Source organism: Trichomycterus rosablanca, chromosome 22, assembly GCF_030014385.1.
Source record: "Trichomycterus rosablanca isolate fTriRos1 chromosome 22, fTriRos1.hap1, whole genome shotgun sequence".
NCBI lineage: Eukaryota > Metazoa > Chordata > Actinopteri > Siluriformes > Trichomycteridae > Trichomycterus > Trichomycterus rosablanca.
The window spans coordinates 10,402,386-10,420,636 of NC_086009.1; the positions used below are offsets into that span (position 1 = coordinate 10,402,386).

General features: G+C 38.8%; 1 protein-coding gene across 1 annotated transcript in view; it reads right to left on the bottom strand.

The window, feature by feature from the left end:
• The window catches only part of spop (speckle type BTB/POZ protein), a 213,257-nt gene that overhangs the window by 162,056 nt on the left and 32,950 nt on the right, over positions 1–18,251 (bottom strand). The window lies entirely within an intron of this gene.

Below are 18,251 nucleotides of genomic sequence, written 5' to 3' on the forward strand. Positions count from 1 at the left end.
ATGCCCTCGTGGGCAAATTACCAGCTGTTGTGAGCTAAAGTAAGCATGTCACAGATATTACTGTGACCAAGCACACAGTTCATACACTGAAAATTCCACTGACACAGCAAACTAAAACTGAGCTTTACCAACAAACAATAAAGCACTCAAGCCTGACATATGCTGCCTTCTGAACAGCAATGGCAAGCTGTAGCCTAGTGGTTAAGGTACTGGACTAGTAATCAGAAGTTTGCTGGTTCAGTCCCCACCAGGTTGCTGCTGTTGGGCCCTTGAGCAAGGCCCTTAACCCTCAATTGCTCAGACTGTATATTGTAACTGTAATGTAAGTCGCTTTGGATAAAAGCGTCTGCTAAATGCTGAAAATGTTAATGTAAATGAACAGGCTTCCAAAAGTACTGAGTGGTTTCCAAAGTCACTTTTCTAAACAGAGTTGTCTCTTCAGTGACTGCATAGAAAAGACACACAAATAGTTTTTGCTTATGCTTTACCTCTGCTGCTCAGATGTTTGCATTTAAAGCATTTTTTAGGTGTCTCAAACAGCCATCACCATAGTAACAGAATAACAAACTGCTGCATCACCAATGATGTCAGTAATAATTTGACTTCACATGCATTTACATGCGGAGCTTGATCAATAACTAAAAAAATATACATCATTTGATGACTGTAATCGCAGTAGCATGCACTTTAGTGAGCTTATAGGGAAAATAAACTTCTGATTTCTCAGTGTGGACATCAGTGGGGAAAGTGGTAGCCTAGTGGGTAGAGCTGTGGCCTACCAACTACAATCCCAAATCAGAAAAAAGTACAGCATAGAAAAAGCAAATAATAATTGTTTTATTGCAGACAGGATGAACCTGAGATATTTCATGTTTTGTCTGGTCAACTTCATTTCATTTGTTAATAAACCTCCATTCCTGCATTTCAGGCCTGCAACACATTCCAAAAAAAGTTGGGACAGTAAAGTATTTACCACTTTGTAATACAATACATGTTTCCACTGTGTGATGGTCCATCCTAGATGCCTCTGAGCCCCGAGAAGTCAACGTCGCTTCTGGACATGGTTAACATAAGGCTTGCACAGTAAAGTTTTAAGTGGTATTTGTGCATGTAACTCTGTATTGTAGTGCTTGACAAAGGTTTGCCAAAGTAATCCCTCACCCATGTGGTTATATCAGCTATTGTTGAGTGGCAGTTCTTGATGCAGTGCCGCCTGAGGGATCGAAGATCACGGGTGTTCAGCTTAAGCTTGCGCCCTTGGCCTTTACGTACTGAAATTTCTCCTGATTCCTTGAATCGTTTAATGATATTATGCACTGTAGAGGGAGAAATATGCAAATCCCTTCCAATCTTTCTTTAAGGTACATTGTTTCTAAACATTTCAATAAATTTCTCTTGCATTTGTTGACAAACTGGAGATCCTCTGATCATCTTTGCTCATCAAAGACTCAGCCTTTCCTAGATGCTGCTTTTGTACCAAACCATGATTACAATCACCTGTTGACCTCACCTGTTTGGAATCATTTGGAACATCATTATTTAGTTTTTTCACCTCATTACTAGCCCTAAATTGCCCCTGTCCCAACTTTTTTTGGAATGTGTTGCAGGGCTGAAATGCAGGAATGGAGGTTTATTAACAAATGAAATGAAGATGAGCAGATAAAACATGAAATATCTTGGGTTCAAACTGTCTGCAATCAAATAAAAGTCAAAGTAAATGTAAGGAACACTGCATTTTTATATGATTTGCATTTTCCATACTGTCCCAACTGATTTGAGGTTGTAGAAGGTTGTGGGTTTGAACGCCAGCTCTGACTGCTGGGCCTTAACCCTCTTGGCCCCAGGGGCGCCATACAACAGCTGCACTATCAAAATTCATAACCAGAATCTCAACAAAACTGATTAAATTACACAAATATTAAAGGTGAATTATTTGATCTACTGGGAAACACTAACTAAACAGAATAAACTGCAGTGTTATTTGGCTCTAAACAGAATTACAGTGTGGCAGATTATCTCAGGACCACATCTGATCCAAAACTCAGAAACAGTTTAACAAGGTACAGACAAAGTTTACACTACACAACTTTTAAAGTGTTCAGATCGCTGTACAGTTCACACTACCCAAAGTGATCTAGAAATATTGTAATTAGGAATATTTTAAGTCATTGTGGTTTTCACACTAGACAATTAATCTGCAATAGGAGGTCAGACACTACATGATCTATTAATAGGAGAAATCACAGATGAGTCTGTCTGGTCTCCCAAACTACATTTTGTCATGAAAACACACGCGAGAAGTGACAATGGTATGCAATAATGATACCATGTGTGAGACGGGGTTTTTCCCTTCCAAAAACGGACGTCAGTTTGTGCGTTGATATGCAGGGTAAAAACAAAAAGAAAAAAATAATCTCGGTAAGGAGTGGATTGGGCTACACGACCTGCAGAAATCATCTGTTCTGTTCTGCAGAGAGAGTTAGTGGTAAATAAATGTCTTTGCAATGCAACGTTGATATTATGGTTTGTCGTGGACGATAAGGTCACAAATACTGTAAAGCTTGTGTGTGCTGATGTATTCTGATAGAAACTATATTATACCCCTGCTGCACAAATTTACAATTCCTCCTCTAGGTTTGCCATCAATCCGTATCTTGCGTTCTCATTGGCTGTAGCTTGACACCACACTCACTGCCAATCACAACCTGATCGCAACACTTTTCACACTACAGAATTTTAAGTCTTTGATTGGTCCAGATATTAGGCATACAAATATTTTTCTTGAGTCTGTGAGCAAAAAAATCATGTAGTGTGAACTAGGTATTAGTGAACAAGGCCTGGCTATCAAGAGATGACGCCAGCAGTCCTGGATACCCAAAGAGCAGAGAGTTTGTCCACAATGCTCAATAAACCAGATAAACAAAATACACAAAAATCAGAATTCATTTTTTTTTTTCCAAAATCAACAAAATCATCCCCGATTTGAATTCCCTCTTAAACCCTGAAAAACTGCTGGCGGAGCACAGAGAGCTGCACACCTACAATTACACAGACAAACCTGCCACCATATGAGGAAAAGGGAGTGACCATATCTCACACGCACTTTTTATATTTGGTGTTCTAGTTTGTTTGTATGGTGGTGTTATTTTAACTACTTATTATTAAATGTTATTGAATCTAATTTTAAATCCATGTACAGTTTTTAATACACTGTCAATGCAGTGCTGGGCGGTATGATGGTACATTCGGTATTAGGGATGCATCGATACAATTTTTTCCCAACCGAGTACGAGTACAAGTACATGTATTTTTTACAAATACCGTTTTTTTTTTAAACAAAAACACACGTGAGAAGTGACGAGAAGTTTAATGACACCACGTCCAAAAATGCACGTCAACAAGTAGCGAGTGATCAAAGTGTTTGTGTGCTGACGTGATGAAATCAAGGAGGAAAAATAAATGAATCTGAGTGGATTTGGCAACACCAATAGCATGGATTGTTCTGTAGTGAGTTGGAGGTTTTGTTGTTATGTTTTGTAGAGAACGATCAGGTCAAAAATACTGTAAAACGTGTGTGTGCTGATGTATTCTGATATAAACTATATTATCCCCCTGCCCCACCTGTTAACACTCCTCTCCTGCGTTTCCCCTCACACCGTATCCTGCGTTCTCATTGGCTGTTCGACATGTCACTCATTCCCAGTCGCACATCTGAGATCAGATATCTGACGTGCTAGAAAACTCGAGCGCTCAGTGAGCCGGTCGGATCGAGTTGTTGGATAGTTCACACTTAGCGATCGAGAGCCGAGTTTTGATCGCCGAGCGAACGCTGAGTTGCTCCCGAGCCGGCAAATCTAGCGCCGACCAGTCGCCGAGCAGAAATCAGGGCAAAAATCGTGTAGTGTGAACCAGGCATAACGCAGCAACGTGCACTAGGCACACGGTATCGGATGTTTAGTATCGGAGCCTCGTTTGTGAGTACGAGTACAAGTTAATGAGCGCGGTATCGGGCAAATACCCCATACCAGTATCGGTACTCATGCATCTCTATTCGGTATACCATCTTTGATTCCTCGTACAGTATGGATTTTTCAAATACCACCATACCATAGCACAGTTAATACAACAGCTGTAAGCTTCAGTAGGCAGCAAATCATATAACATTGTTCGATGCTGAAAGCACTAAGCGCTGTGCAGATTAGATACAGCTCACGAGTTAGCCATGTAGCGTTGGCATAACAGGGTTAACAGATGAGAACAGGTTCTCATTATGGTGAAAAAAAATAAAATAAACAAAAACAGATGAAGGATGAAGAGAGGAAGACCAAATATGCACCAGAAGAACCTGCCAAAGAAATGAGCCATGTTGGCAGTTTCCGACACAGACTAAAACACTATATACTGAGCCACGGCTGTTGCAAACAACAACATTACAAATGCAGTAACAATCCACATAAGCAAGGACAAGATTCCTCTATAGACAGCAGAGAAAGAAGCTTTCAGAACAATAATTAAAACACTGGATTCCAGATATGTCTTACGGGGCAAAAATATTTCATGTTAGTTGTTATTCCAACGTTATAAGTGAACTGGAAGCGGAGATATATAAAGTCGTCCACTGTTCTACAACAGACCGGTGGTCAAGTTGTACAGTGGAGTTTTATTTATTAAAGGGAGAGCTAATGGTAATTGTACAACACATAATAATAAATAAACAATACAAATTATTTATTGCAACTGTTTCACACGTACTGATAGCATCATATATTGTGTCATTTTGTGGGGACAAGCAAAGCTTATAGTACTTCTTTACTATATACATGGTGAAATGAAAATATTTTACATTCTATGTACTTATGACAGTAATATCAGCCACAAACATAAATAAAAGTCCCAGTCATACAAAAAAAAAAAACGTGATCTTAAAAAATACCGTAATACAATTTTTTTTTGTGATACCGCCAAGCCCTATATCAATGTATACAATAATTTATGCAATTATTTTCTGATGTATTATTAAGCGTTGGCAAAACAAATGTGAATATCTGTCATGCTAATAAAGTACCTTGAATTTAACTGAATGAGAAGTATTAATACAATTAATTTTTTGCCTTTTATTAGATGGCCAAAATAGGAACGCCTGTTAACATTTTGTAAATGAAGAATTATGCTGTGGTAAACTAAACATTTTTTGTTTTTATGAACATTAGGCTCATCTAAAAGGTGGAATTTCAGGCACTTCATAAAATGCTGACAGGACTAATATGGAGCAAAAGCTAAATAAAAGAAGTTAACTCACATACTTTACAAAAAGCGCTGCATCCGATGAACTTTCATAAAAGTCAGTGATTTGCTCTGTAAATGCCTTTAAAATTTAAAATAGAGCTGGAAAAAAAAAAAAAAAAAAAAAAAAAAATCCACTAGACATTTGCTTTCACACTAGGAATTGACTTTGCTTTCGAGAAACCAATGAGACAAATCTAAAAGGAATTGACGTGTTTATATGAGGGTCATCACAAGTCTCTGATGCTTCAACAGCCTTCACCACTGAACTGAATGTCAGTGACATCCTGCCTCCCGCTCAGCTTTTATCACATCAATAGATCGGTAGGTGATCAGACATGCTGATGGGAAGGGTCACATGACTCTCACACCCTGCAAGATGGGCTTCCTTTGAAGAAGAATGAGATGTCAAAGCAGTGAGTTAGAAATGAGATAAAAGGCAGAAGTTTGGAATTCAATTTTAAAAATCTTCTTTAGTCATCTCAAAAACGCTAAAAAAAAAAAAAGGCTGACTTTTAGGGTCAGTCAACACGGGAGGAGCTGTAGTTTGGAGCCTTGTGAAATCCATTCTTGCAAATTCTAGCTCTTAATAAAACCAAAGCTGAAACTGTTTAAATAAAATCTGAATTAGTCATTTTACGTTAGTGCATTTCATAAAATACAACAAACAAATCTCTAAAATATTGTGACTGAGAATTAGTAACCAAAATGTCAGGGTTTAATTGTCGCTTTTTATGGATCTTATCAGGTTGTATTAAAATATGTGACAATGGATAGCACCATGGTTCCAGAAGCTGGTGCTGAGGTCCACTGAGGAGCTGTAATATCTGTCCCAGGGTGTTGCAAAATCCCCAGTAAGATCATTTTCAAATCATAATCGGAATTTATTGTAAGGTCTGTGTTAGGTTTTTACTCAGTCACTCAAAGTCCTGTCCCTTAAACTAATAGAAAGAACTTAACCAGGAGAAGAATCATTCGTTGAATATTGTGCACGAGGAAAGCACCCAGACAAAGTATGAATGCCTCAGTTTACTGAAAGAAAACAGAGTTTTTAAAAACACAATAAAAGTGTGTGTGTGCGCCTGAGCGCCAGTGATAGCTCAGTGGTTAAGGTACTGGACTAGTAAACAGAAGGTTGCCGGTTCAAGCCCAGCCACCACCAAGTTGCCACTGTTGGGTCCCTGAGCAAGGCCCTTAACCCTCAATTGCTCATTGTGTTCAGCTCATTGTGTAAGTCGCTTTGGATAAAAGCGTCTGCTAAATGCTGAAAATGTAAATGTAAATGAGTGTGTGTGTGGGTGAGATTGTTTGTGTGTGTTGTGTGTGTGTGTGTGTGTGTGTGTGTGTGTGTGTGTGTGTGTGTGTGTGTGTGTGTGTGTGTGTGTGGATAAAAGCTTACAGCACCTGGTATTCCCAGGCGAGGATATTGAAAGTGCTATGGAAAACTTATCTGAGGGGTTTGTTTAAATATGAAGTTGATTTCTTTTTGAATTATTTAATGGTAGTAATTAATAATGTTATTTAGAATGCAAATAATACAAAGCACAGAAGATATATGAGAATTCTTCAAAATGTTTCCGCATTTTTTTTTAAAGTCTACATCAGGTATAACGTTATGACCACCTTTCTAATATTGTGTTGGTCCCCCTTTTGCTGCCAAAACAGCCCTGCAACTGTGATGCACTGTGTGTCCGACACCTTTCTATCAGAACCAGGATTAACTTCTTCAGCAATTTGAGCTACAGTAGCTTATCTGTTGGATTGGACCACACGGACCAGCCTTCGCACCCCACCTACATCACTGCGCCTTGGCCGCCCATGACCCTGTCACCAGTTTATCACTGTTTCTTCCTTGGACCTTCCTTTTGATAGATACTGACCATTTTTCTATCGATTAATCTATATGCTTTTACCGATTGATCGATTAATCTAAACGATTAATTTTCTTCCAAAAAATTGAATTTAGAATCTCATTTAAGCTTCTTTTATTTTAACAACAAACTGTATGGCATAACAGGGTTTATGTCCACATTATCAAATTCTCAAGTGCTCCATATTAAACAAAGTGCAGCATGTGTTTATGGCATTCCGTACACAAAGCAAAGTGCTTAAACTTATAGCAGAAATAAAATAGTTAGAAGTAGGTATGTCTCATTAAGTCCAATGTACAGTAAAGACAGAATGAGCCCAGATTCTAACCTACACGTTCCCTCAAAACTTCTAAGCGATGTAAACAGAGGTAAGCGTTACGGCACATTCACATGAGAAGCATCAAAAGCGTGCGGCGCGTACCCTAAACTGATCTTGTTAAGAAATATGGTATTCCAAGATCTCGCGATTAAGAAGCGTGATGAAACAATATACAGTAGATGTGCAACATCGCCCTAGTGCTGCTGTCTAGTACACAACAAGTAGTGCTGGGGGAAATCATATGAATGGTTATATGAATGGAGACGTTGTAGAAATGAAAAGGGATCATTTATAAACATAGTTTTAAAAACGATGCATTGAAAATGACGCAAAAAAATGCATCAACGTCAATATTTTAAATCGATGCATCATGTAGGTCAAAAAATCGCGTCAGCCCTACAAATGACATCACTTTTCTACATCATCACCTTCCGATGCATTTTTCCCAGCATCGTACCAGCTTTTTTATGCAATCAACAAAAAAATGTATTTTTGTTGGGTGTGTAGCCACTGATGCACCACTGCTTTCACATCATCATCACATTAAAATCTTCTTCCCCTTAAAGCTTCTTTGAGCGTCCAAAAAGGTGGAAATCAGATGGAGCTAAATCCGGACTATAAGCGTCTCTCTCAGTCTCTCAGACACGACCAGTTACTACTCCTCCACCCTCACCGTTTCCAGCCAAAATATAGAAGTATAAAAGAAACTTTTTAAAGATCAATCAAACAATTGAGATACACTTTTATTAATTCACCAAAATGGCAATAACAATTAGCTTTTAAAAATGCTAATTTGAATATTTGTCTCGAGAAAAGTTATACAAAAGAAATTTCATTATCGGTGAACTCTGTGTCATTTGACATTTATGGAAAAAACATTCCATAAGGCACCCAGGTAGCGCAGCGGGTAGCACACCAGCGTTGACATTTTGAACTCCTCGGTTTGAAACTTAGCATTGCCACTGGTTGCCACTGGGCGCCATCTGGCGAGTAAACTGTGCAGATTGCATGGGCGAGAAGAGGAGGGCTGTGCAAGTGTCGAAAGAGGCGTGGGCCGCGACATGCTCTCCTCGAAAGCAATCGGGTATCCCTCAGCAGCGGACGACAAAATTGACTGTGCAAAATTGGGAGGAAAATGGGGGAGAAAATGCTTTTTTTTAAAAAGTTCCATAAAAATATGGTCATTACATATTAAAAGATATTAAAAGATAATTCTGTATTAACAATCAGCTTTTTTAATGGCAGAATTATATGAAAGAAATTTCATGATCAGTTCACCTTTATCTTTGGACAAAATGGTCATGAAGATACGGTTGTTATTATAACATATTAAAAGATAATTCTGCATAGAAAAATAAAAATGCAACTGTGGCAAACCAAATCCAACTAAAACTCATGCACGGACACACAAATCTAGTGAGGAGTCTTTTGACACACTTTTCCACATCTTCCACCTGCTGTGTGCGGCTAGTAAGAGATCAAAGGTTTTGCAGATGGCTTAACAAGCTGTTAAAGAAACGACAGCAGGAGACTCACACAAAGAAGAAAAAGAGACGTGGGGTAGATGTGTAAGGAATAAAACAGCCAAAGAAAATAAGTTCCAAACTGAGCAGGAAGCTAAAGCAGTAGTTTTATTTCATGAAGATTATTAGCTACAGGTTTCTTAGCTTTCTTAGGTTTCTTAACATTATTTCTAATTTTTTTTTTTAAATCAGCACATTAAAGCTATTAGAAAGTTTCCTAAGCACAAAGCATGTACAAATATAAAATATACATGCAAGTGGCGATATTCCACTAGCACACCAGAGCCGAGATTCTGAACTCCTCGGTTCGAAACTCGGCGTTGCCACCGATCGGCTGGACGCCATCTGGCGGGCATAACTGGCAGTGCATGCAGCAGATACTTATCGGCCACCGTACTGCAATTCATCCCAAACATTTTTGAGGTCAAGGTCTCGTTTATGATGGCCACTGAAATTTTTCCTCCACTGGACCTGGCTTTATGCTACAACAGAAAATAACCTTCCCCTAACTATTCCCTTTATTGCCTGTATACACATTAGCATGTGTGTGGAGTCAATAATCAGGAGGAATGTCTACATACTTTAGGCCATGTAGTGTTTAACTTTCCCATTTGCAAACAATTGCACAGTCTGCACTCTTTTGGCAGATAAAGACTTGCAAATGCTTTTGGTAGCCAGCATGGAGTCGTCTAGCATTAACCTCATGTTTCTACCCACAAATTCTCAACTAAGGTGCTGTGAGGGTCACACATCAGCATTCTTAAGGTACTTCATAGTGGATTTGAAGGTATGTTTTAGATCATCGCACTGTTGTAAAAGTCAGACATATTTCAGTTTCTTGCTTGACTATAACATTGGCTTTGGATGTTAAGAAATATTTACAAATAATCCCAAAATGTACAAGAAGAGAAAACTGAAGCAGATAGAAGGATATTAAATGAAAGATGGGAAAGTGAATACAAGTTTGTGCTTTAAGAAGAGAAGCGGGTATGACTCTTGTGTTATGAGGCCGTGTCTGTGGTAAAGGAGTACAATATAAATGTAGATACGCATTATAAATATACACTATAAATTTGGCATTTTGACACCAAACAGAATTAAGCCTCCAAACAAGAAAAACAACAAATTGTCCAAGAATTAATTGGCAGACTGCAATACGTTACAATCGGCCCTCTGTGAAAATGAGTTTGACACCCCTGATCTACAGTAGATGTTGTTTAGCATTGTAGCAATCTTGATTATTTCTGAAGTACTCCTGTGCCCATGTGGCTATGTTTATTACAATAGCATGACAGTTTGCAGTTACACTCTTTTAACCAATGAAGACCTATTAATACGAAACAGAGATGCATTTTGTATTTGGAAGGGATGCTATGAGCTTGTCAGTTACCGATTAAAATTTGAATCCCTATGAGTCACAAATATTTTTAACACTTGGTTTAAATACTCTGGTCTGTACCTGAAACCAATTTTTACTCTTTTGGGGAAATCTGTCATCATTGCAGAATTGTGTTTAAACAAGTTTTTATGCAGGGCTCTAGACTAACTTTTTGCACTGGTTGCACTGGTGCACCTAACTTTTTTTCTTAGGTGCACCAGCACAAAAGTTAGGTGCACCCAAATTTTCGACCGCATCGCATTTAACACCGCAGTTTTACAGGTTCACTTTTTTTTTTTTTTTATCACTGTCCATACAGGCAATATTGACTTGGAAATAACTAACAATCTGGTCAACATGGCCTCGTCTGATGATCTGTTTTCTGCTGCCTGACAATGAAGGGCAGTGGGGAGAGGGGACACTTGGGCAGTGCATTTGCGGCATGTAATGTGTTTTATAGATGCATTGGGCTTTTTCAGCCTCTTCAATTCAAAATGTATTAGAACCAGTCACAAATATACTATTGCCGGCCACTGTCTTCTTTACAGTTAATTATAGTATTACAGACTAATTATAGCACACTTATAAAAATTATAAAAATAATAGAGTAAATGTGTATGTATGTGTGTATATCTATTTATATGTGTGTGTATATTTAAAATTATATGTATATGTTTGTGTGTGTGTTAGAGTGTAATCTTAAATGCAGTGCATTATATTATCGGCTTTACTGAATCTTTTACACAGATTCCCAAAATCGCTTGCGGTGCACTCACTGTGTATTTTGACTACATGTATTCTAATATATTTTGGTCTTTTAGTTATTTTTATATTTTACTTAACGAAAACATTGTCGTGTTTTTACTTTCACTATCGCGGCACTTTACCGCTAGCATTAGCCCCTTGCTACTGTAGAGGGTCGGCTCACCTAGCCGCTGTCCGGTGGGGATGCTGCGGGTCTTTTGCTGTGCGGTGGTGGAGGTGTGGGAATAAAGGCACACGGCAGGGTAGAGTCACTTTAACTGTTTAGTCAGGACTTCAGTGAGCATTACAACACTTTACACCGCCGAGCTCCAGAACCCGAACTTCCATTCTGGGGACATCCGGCGAATCCAAACGCACGTGTATAAACCTGGTGCTGCATTCTGATTGGCTGAGCTGAATGTCGCTCACATATCACCGCTACAATATTGTCCCGCCCTTCACTATCTCTGATTGGTTTAGACCATGATATTGGCCTAATGTGTGTCTGTTGTTTTTTTTTCCCTCGGACGCCTGGTCGCACCGGTGCGACCTGAGATTTTTTTTAGTCGCACCATTGAGAAATTAGGTCGCATGTGCGACCAAATTGGTCGCACTCTAGAGCCCTGTTATGCCATGTTTAATTTGCAGGGAATCACTGCAAAATAAGAGAAAACCAGTAAACCATTACTTTTATTCTGTTGTTGTTTAAACAGTGCTTTGTGTATTAAGCAACACTTTCGTACTTTGCTTCACACTGTTTAATTGCTTACAGTGGGGCCAAAAAGTATTTAGTCAGCCACTGATTGTGCAAGTTCTCCTACTTAGAAAGATGAAAGATGTCTGTAATTTTCATCATAGGTCCACTTCAACTATGAGAGACAAAATGAGAAAAAAAAAATCCAGGAAACCACATTGTAGGATTTTTAAAGAATTTATTTGTAAATTATGGTGGAAAATAAGTATTTGGTCACCCACAAACAAGCAAGATTTCTGGCTCTCACAGACCTGTAACTTCTTCTTTAAGAAGCTCTTTTGTCCTCCTGTATTAATGGCACCTGTTTGACCTCGTTATCTGTATAAAAGACACCTGTCCACAGCCTCAAACAGTCAGACTCCAAACTCAACCATGGCCAAGACCAAAGAGCTGTCGAAGGACACCAGGAAGAAAATTGTAGACCTGCACCAGGCTGGGAAGAGTGAATCTACAATAGGCAAGCAGGTTGGTGTGAATAAATCAACTGTGGGAGCAATTGTAAGAAAATGGAAAACATACAAGACCATTGATAATCTCCCTCGATCTGGGGCCCCACGCAAGATCTCATGATCATGAGAACGGTGAGCAAAAATCCCAGAACTACACGGAGGGACCTGATGAATGACCTGCAGAGAGCTGGGACCAAAGTAACAAAGGCTACCATCAGTAACACACTACGCCGAGAGGGACTCAAATCCTGCAGTGCCAGGCTTGTCCCCCTGCTTAAGCCAGTACATGTCCAGGCCCGTCTGAAGTTTGCCAGAGAGCATATGGATGATCCAGAAGAGGATTGGGAGAATATCATGTGGTCAGATGAAACCAAAATGGAACTTTTTGGTAAAAACTCAACTCGTCGTGTTTGGAGGAAGAAGAATGCTGAGTTGCATCCCAAGAACACCATACCTACTGTGAAGCATGGGGGTGGAAACATCATGCTTTGGGGCTGTTTTTCTGCAGAGGGGACAGGACGACTGATCCGTGTTAATGGAAGAATGAACGGGGCCATGTATCGTGAGATTTTAAGCCAAAACCTCCTTCCATCAGTGAGAGCATTGAAGATGGAACGTGGCTGGGTCTTCCAGCATGACAATGATCCCAAACACACCGCTCGGGCAACGAAGCATTTAAAAAAAAAAAAGCATTTCAAGGTCCTGGAGTGGCCTAGCCAGTCTCCAGACCTCAACCCCATGGAAAATTTGTGGAGGGAGTTGAAAGTCCGTGTTGCCCAGCGACAGCCCCAAAACATCACTGCTCTAGAGGAGATCTGCATGGAGGAATGGGCCAAAATACCAGCTACAGTGTATGCAAAAAGACTTACAGGAAACGTTTGACCTCTGTCATTGCCAACAAAGGTTATGTTACAAAGTATTGAGTTGAACTTTTGTTATTGACCAAATACTTATTTTCCACCATAATTTACAAATAAATTCTTTAAAAATCCTACAATGTGATTTCCTGGATTTTTTCTCATTTTGTCTCTCATAGTTGAAGTGTACCTATGATGAAAATTACAGACCTCTCTCATCTTTCTAAGTAGGAGAACTTGCACAATCAGTGGCTGACTAAATACTTTTTGGCCCCACTGTATGTAAAGCCTTTTAGTCAAAGCAGCTTACTAATATATACAAAAATATTTATTTGCTGTTTTTACAAACTGTTGTGTTAAATTCTTTCCTTTTTTATGTTTTAATAAATCATCCTGTTTTTGTCCAAAAACATACATACAGTATATTCAGGCTTTATGTGGCCTCTTACTGATCACAGCATCCTGTTTACCCATAACTGTGAAACAACAGAAAGTAATGACATGCTCGACTGATCACGTTACTCTACATTCGGTCTCAGAGCAGATCACATTTACACACAGCATGGTCCATACCCAAGCACACTTTAAACAAACTCCAGGCGGACTAAAGACCGGTACCCACAAGTGCACCTGTGAGCGTAACCTTTTTTTTTACACATGACCAAATAGACAAAACTTGAGATGCAAATAGTCTCAGGTCTTTAACGAATGATAAATATAAACACTTTAGGCAATAATCTGTGTCTCAAAACAGATATCTAGTACAAATATAGGCAACCAGTAGATAGTGGCGATGTACAAATCCCATTTTTGACATAACACCAGGGTGTCTACAGGAATTCTCAACCTAATTAAGCATGTTACTTTAAAAACCATGATGCAGAGAACTTGGATGGATAAACACACAGGTTTGAAAACATATTCAATGTTCAATCTTGACCATTTTTAATTGAGCTTTCCTTTTTATATAAAATCTTGTCTAACCTGAGTCTGTTCTGCAGTGCTCTAAACGCACAAGCCCAATAGTTCATTTACTCGATAGCTCCATGTAATAAGTGGTTTGTTTCGAAGAGAAGGAGCAAAGAAATCAAGGCAACATTTGTAACATTGCGTGTGTTTGTAAACCTTGTGAGCTGCCTTGCTGTCTTACTGCCTACATAGGGAGAGATGATTCTAATAAGATGATTCTAGTAGCGATGATTCTAATAAGATGATTCTAGTAGAGATGACTCTAATAAGTCATTGAATTATAGGCAGGTTATTTGAACGTGCTACTAAGACAGCGATTCTATCAGTTTACGCCAACTATGCTAACACAGTTAGCCTCATGCCATTCAAACCAATGGGATGGGGTGGCACAACACGCTGGCATGTCGACTAACAAATTCCTCCGTGTACCGAAAACGGTTACATTCGCTGACAAGCCCAGATTTGCAAATAAATGACACTTGTACATGTTTATACAAATTAAAAATCAATAATAATTTATTTACATTTAAAAACAACTCCGTTTGTTTCTCACATTTTTTATTTTTCTGTGAGAAAAGTTGTGCCACACTGAATGCTGGGATTGCATCGGATGCTCACTCGTTCTCGAGTCAAAATAGAGATAAAATTTTAAGATACCTTACTAGTGAGCATATTAAGGCATCTAGGATTTCGAACAGCCTACTTCTTGGGAGAGCAGGTAGGATGTCATAAAATTATTTTGTAGAGGTTATCACTAAGTTTATAACACTCTGATTTCATCTCTACCTAGTATAAAAGGTTTATGCACTGAACTTTAAAAATGCACTTAACTCAAGTGGATGACAGTCTATTACCAAGCATCTTATATAGAGATGGGACGATCGATCGGCTATGAATCGGTATCGGCCGATTTTTAATCAAAATATGCTATCGGCGATCAGCGATATTTCCTAAAAGTAGCCGATCCGATCGTGTGATATATAAAGACCATGTTAAGTTAACAGCTCAGTGGATTGATCCAGACTTTGAGCTACGAAGCACCAACCATCACATCACCATTCATCAACAATCGTACAGAAACCATCATGAAAGCTCTTACGATGTAATTTTGCTGATTGTAATATTTACTTTAAAAAGATAATTCAACCCGGTCACATCTGAGTCGATTCTATCAGCACGTTATATAAACTCCTGGTTCACTTTGGTAAATCGTAAGCGGTTCTTACTTGTGATGTAGATGAGAACAGAAGACGTTACAGAGCCAATCAGAGGCAAAAGTTTATTCATTACCAAATTCGTTAGTTCAGGATCATCTGCTGAACTTTTAGAAAACTTTTAGCTCCTTAGACGGAACGAGTCTGACTCGGTTACAGATCTGTGGTAATAGCAGTTTAATTAAGCTTTTTAATGAAGCTTTTTAATGTAAGAGTCACACAAAATGTTCTGTAGTAGCTGGTGTTTATTTAAAACCACGACATTTAATTAATAACAGTAAACACGGAGAGATAACCGAGAAGAGAAACTTACGCTTCACATAAAAACGAATCAACTCATGAATCAATGAATCACTTATAGCGATACTGTGAACAAAGCGTATCTTCTAAAGGCACAAACACACACACAAACACACACACAAACACAAACACACACACACACGCACACGCACACGCACGCACACGCAGCTCCGGTTTATCTTTACTGTGAGGCTCTTTTTAAGTTTATTTACTGCTAAACTTTCAATTCAAAAATAACCACATAAAACAGTTTTCAGATTCAGGTAATATTTATGTGGACAAAAAAACACTGAAGCCATAATTGTTGGTTAACTAATGTATTGTCTATAACTGCAAAGTAATTCATCAATACATGAGAAATGTACACCAGCCTGGAATGCTGGGAAAACCAAAATTTTATTCTAGTTTAATTCATTCTAGTGAAGTACATTTCCAATTTTCCCCCCAATAGTTTAACTTTAACAGACAAGTTTTATGAAAGCCTTTGAAATATAAGACGGATGACGCTGTTTCTTGTCAGTGAGGTTTTATGTTTGTTTTGTTGAAATAACAGCCTAGTATAGCATCATATTCAGCAATGTAGATACAGTAATGTTTTGTAGTAAAAAAAAAAACATGAATGTGGGTTTAAAAAACACCAATTCAGTATTCACAATATACACTGATAAGCCATAACATTACAACCACCTCCTTGTTTCTACAAACACCATATAGAAGCACTTTGCAGCTCTGCAATTACTGACTGTAGTCCATCTGTTTCTCTGCATGCTTTGTTAGCTCCTTTCATGTTGTTCTTCATTGGTCAGGACTCCTGTGACGTCCTGTGACCATGATGAAGGTTTAGAAGATGACCAACTCAAACAGCAGCAATAGATGAGAGATCGTCTCTGACTTTACATCTACAAGGTGGACCAACTAGGTAGGAGTGTCTAATAGAGTGGACAGTGAGTGGACACAGTATTTAAAAACTCCAGCAGCACTGCTGTGTCTGATCCACTCATACCAGCACAACACACACTAACACACCACCACCATGTCAGTGTCACTGCAGTGCTGAGAATCATCCACCACCTAAATAATACCTGCTCTGTGGTGGTCCTGTGGGAGTCCTGACCATTAAAGAACAGGGTAAAAGCACGTTAAAAAGATATGTAAAGAATCAGATAGGCTACAGTCAGTAATTGTAGAACTACAAAGTGCTTCTATATGGTAAATGAAGCTGATAAAATGGACAGTGAGTGTAAAAACAAGGAGGTGGTTTTATGTTATGGCTGATCAGTTTACTACATGCATCAAGAATTTCTCATATATGATTCACTTCTCTTGCTCTCCCACACGTTGATGAATCTGACATTAAGGGTGCGGACGTGGGCATAAAACTGGTGTTATGTTTAACATGCTCTGTGGTGAACTAACGCATGCATGCTGAGTGAGAGCTCAGCCCAACACTGACCCTCTCTCTGTATGGTGCTACGGTGTGTGATAAACAACAAAATAATTCATTATTAATTCATACCAACAGCCTTAACAAAACAATAACTTACTTAATGGTTAGCAGTTCAGTATTTACATCCTAATTTGTACAGCATCAGTAAGCACCAGTACAGACAAACCAGCAGCATAATAAATCCACTCTGCAGCTTCAAATTACAAGCAAATTAGAACCAAAAGTGACAAAGGCAAATTCTTATAGAAAGAGAGTGTATTCCTTATTGCAGTGAGTGCATGCATGGAAGACTATTTTTTGGTTTTTAAGTGTGCTTAAAATGGTTTAAGGGAGACCATCTAAGTGCTGATTTTTTCAGTTTAATATGATCACTTAAATTACAAGTGTCAAAAACAAAGTCATCCAAGAATTACAATCGAATTACATAAAAATAATTCAGTTGTGGCATCCTAAATCTTTTCTCACCCATATGAAATGTCTTTTAGGTTGTACTTTGACTTATCAATCAAGATATGTCCCGATTTCAAAAACTTCATCAAATTGCTAGTCACTGTTATACAATTAATACATTATTTTAAATGACCAGGACAGAGCATATAGGATTTACACTGACCAGCCATAACATTAAAACCACCTCCTTGTTTCTACACTCCCTGACCATTTTATCAGCTCCACTTACCATATAGAAGCACTTTGTAGTTTTACAATTACTGACTGTAGTCCATCTGTTTCTCTGCATGCTTTGTTAGCTCCTTTCATGCTGTTCTTCAGTGGTCAGGACTCTCCCAGGACCACTACAGAGCAGGTATTATTTGGGTGGTGGATCATTCTCAGTACTGCAGTGACACTGACATGGTGGTGGTGTGTTAGTGTGTGTTGTGCTGGTATGAGTGGATCACACACAGCAGCGCTGATGGAGTTTTTAAACACATCACTGTCACTGCTGGACTGAGAATAGTCCACCAACCAAAAAATATCCAGCCAACAGCGCCCCATGGGCAGCGTCCTGTGACCACTGATGAAGGTCTAGAAGATGACCAACTCAAACAGCAGCAATAGATGAGTGATCCTCTCTGACATTACATCTACAAGGTGGACCAACTAGGTAGGAGTGTCTAAAAGAGTCAGTGAGTGGACACTGTA